We start from the raw sequence: 3579 nt of genomic DNA, 5'->3' as shown, positions 1-3579 counted from the left end.
TTATTCGGTCATATTAAAAAGACAGGACTATTAAAATGATAATCCCGGGACCACGCTTACGCGTTTCAGACCTCTAGGGTTCTTAATCATAGCTATACCGCTTCTCCCTTCTTATTGCCATATGTAATAGACCCAACTGGTAAGTGGTTGTATGAAAAGTCACCTCCAAATCGGGTTGTATTTTGCTGGATATTTGGGGCCCATTATTGATATACTATAGGACTTGGGCCCACTGGAGGATCCTGAATATGGCTGCACTTATTGTCACAATTGGAAAAATATCCGCCGCGATTGTGCAGAAAAGTGCCAATATCTCTGTCAGTAAAGGAAACACAATTACCAAACTTGGCTACTGCCCCAATTTCTTAAATGGGTTATGTGGGGACCAAAAATTATTATCAGTGTAGTCACTGAGGAATGTGAGTACATTGCTAATATACATTCCAGTCCCCCGTTGCGCTAATTCTGAAATTTTATAGATTTTTTTTGTAGCGCTTTCGGGGACCAGAAGTCTAGTTGCACAGTCTTCTTTGATGACAATGTGACTCTTCGTCATGTGACCGGCCCTGCTGTAATCTACTGCTCCTGCTTGTACATAGAATACAGCGGGTCCGGTCACATGACGAAGAGTCGTATCGTCATCAAAGAAGACTGTGCCACTAGACTTCCGGTCCCGCGGGAGCACCATAAAAATCTATGAAAATCTCAGAATCAGCAAGATGGGGGACTGGAATGTATATTAGCGAATGTATTCACATACTGCAGTGACTACACTGATAATAATTTTTGACCCCCCCCCCATAAACCCTTTAACTTGTTATAGGTCACATATACAGTAAAACGTAAACAATCTGCCCTATTAGCAGACAGGTAACACAGGCATTGTGTGCAGGATAATTCTGCAGTCATGTGTTATTCAGGTGGCTGCTTTGTCACATAGCAGGAATATGCCGCGATTCACTCCAACGTTTGTCCCAGAAAAGAAATACTCTGCGTACTGTACACAGGCAGCGCATGACAGCGAGTAAAAAAATCAATTAACGTTTGAAACTGCTGGTGTGAAAATCACCAGCGCCTGCTCCGATGAAAAGACCAATTAAAACGAAATCAGAACAGCAGCCATATATGTCGAAATGAGAATCACTTCAATGTAAATTGTGATTTAAGTAATGAAATTGAAATAGAAATGTAAATGCATTTGCATTGATTGAAATTTACAACCATGGATATTCCAATACATTTTTCATGCAGATTACTATAGGTCAAGATTCACACATGCAGTTTTATTGATCAATTTGTTTGTCTTTTTGTTTTTCGTGTGGGGGGGGGGTCTGTACAGATTGAGATGCAGCTTTGCTTATTCAGAATCGTCTCTGCTATCTGGTTGAGAGGTATGCCTCTTTATGTCTTGGTATTCCCGGTTTATGAATAGAATGCAAGAAGTACAGTGAAGACTGACGCAGGTAGAGCATTTTTGGAGTTCACCACTGTTGAATAGATAGATGAATTGTAAAGGAGGGAGCAATGTCATTTATAGTCCATTACGAATCTGTAGAACGCTGGATAGCAACACCTTCTGGGTTTGCCGTTTTACTCTACGGGGGAGATTTCACTTGCGACCGAAGCCGAAGAGAACCTGACTCGGGAGCGAGGACGGTAAGTATATGGAGATGTTACTGTAGTAAAAGGGGCCCGTGTAGTTTACTATATAGGCCCCAGTAACTACAGTGAGGGTATGTTCACACGTAGTCAACAAAAACGTCTGAAAATCCAGAGCTGTTTTCAAGGGAAAACAGACCCTGCTTTTCAGACGTTTTTTTACCAACTCGCATTTTTCGCGGCGTTTTCGCGCCGTTTTCGCGGCGTTTTTTACGTCCGTTTTTGGAGCTGTTTTCATTGGAGTCTATGAGAAAACAGCTCCAAAAACGTTCAAAGAAGTGTCCTGCACTTCTTTTGACGAGGCTGTATTTTTACGCGTCGTCGTTTGACAGCTGTCAAACGACGATGCGTAAATAACAGGTCGTCTGCACAGTACGTCGGCAAACCCATTCAAATGAATGGGCAGATGTTTGCCGACGTATTGTAGCCGTATTTTCAGACGTAAAACGAGGCATAATACGCCTCGTATACGTCTGAAATTTGGCCGTGTGAACATACCCTGACTGTGGAAAGACGTGGTACATGGGCCTCCCTAGCTCCAGTCCCAACTGTGATCGCTGCAGCTTCTATAACTAAGCCACTGCCATAACCCAAACCAAATTAAAGTTTTATGATACCTTGACAGGAAACAACATTTTAGAATTATTAGTAGGGATTACCAGTGCTTACCTGGACTCACCTAGGCGAGCAAGTCCTCTCTGTTGTCGCTTAGATTAGGCAATGATTTAGTGTCCGGTCTCACAGCAGTAGAAGCAGAGACATAGATTTCTGCGATGAGCCCGTCCATCACCTGTAAGCTTTGTTACCCTGATCTGCATGGTTCCCCAGCAGATGATTGCACTTTGACTGAAGGAGCAGAAGTCGGGACAAAAACCACGTCCTTGGCGTGTTCAGAGAACGTTCCCTATTGTTTGGAAGGATAAATTAAACAATAGGAGATATGGTTGCTGGAGTGACTTGACAGAAATGTCAGATGGGCTGTCCGGCCCTGACGGCAACCTTGGATGAGATGAGCTGACATTTTTTCTAATATTTTTCAATGTTCAGGACTTCAGGCACTGAAATAGTCAGATCCTATAAAAGAATGAAACATTTTAAATAAGCAAAAAACATAGAACAAAATGGAAATGATAAGGACCAAATTTGTCATCTTTGTATTGCTTTTCTTCCAACTCCTCCATCGCCACATCCTCCTTGAATAGTTTTCTTCCATCTCTTCATCTTCCAACACTTACTACTACTAACTACTTAGTGGGGGCCATAAAAAGACTGACACGTTTCTCTAGGTGTGAAATAAACTTATAGGTCTAATGATGTCACAATATGTTAGAACTATTTCATGACATCACAGGAAGCAGGTGTAAATAGACCACACCCAAATTCTAGATGCTGTAAACACAGGAAGTGTCTACAGATGCTCCATCCCCAGATCGTAGATTATGACATCACAAGACGTATGTTCTGATTCCATTCCAGACAGTGATGGAGAGATGGATCCACCATATTCATAGCGGTTTTTGATACTTTCTTGTTTCTGTTCAGTGCCAACACTATAATATAATATAATACGCACATCCAGCATATTAAGTATAATGATCTTAATTTCACTGAGCATTAAACATGTTATACAGCTGTAATTCTTCTTCATTTATCATATAATTTATTTATAAATGTAATATTTTATTGTGTTTCCTTAATGGAGAGCAAAATAGTTTGTCCTCCCCAATTCTTAGGATAGGACATTAATGTTTGATTGCCAGGGATCTAAATCAGGACAACTGCAAATAAGCAGAAAACCAGTTGTGTGTACAGAGACATAGAGACTCGTCTGTAGTGGTGTCTGTGCCTGGTACTGCAGCTCCGACCTCCACCAATCAAATACTGATAACCTACCTGAGGATAAGCAATCAAATGTAAGTC

The 3579-nt window shown here is 41.3% G+C and overlaps 1 long non-coding RNA gene across 1 annotated transcript; it reads right to left on the bottom strand.

Moving 5' to 3' along the window:
- Nucleotides 1-1262: 1262 nt before the first annotated feature.
- Nucleotides 1263-3013, bottom strand: LOC142656201 (uncharacterized). Its single transcript, XR_012849619.1, has 2 exons — nt 2329-3013; nt 1263-1487 (listed from the first exon to the last, which is right to left on the bottom strand). It is a non-coding gene; the product is annotated as an uncharacterized LOC142656201 (long non-coding RNA).
- Nucleotides 3014-3579: the final 566 nt, after the last annotated feature.

The sequence above is a fragment of the Rhinoderma darwinii genome, chromosome 6, assembly GCF_050947455.1.
Source record: "Rhinoderma darwinii isolate aRhiDar2 chromosome 6, aRhiDar2.hap1, whole genome shotgun sequence".
NCBI classification, from domain to species: Eukaryota; Metazoa; Chordata; class Amphibia; order Anura; family Rhinodermatidae; genus Rhinoderma; species Rhinoderma darwinii.
Note: the sequence above shows the minus strand (reverse complement) of the source record. Positions and strands in the feature narration are given on the sequence as shown.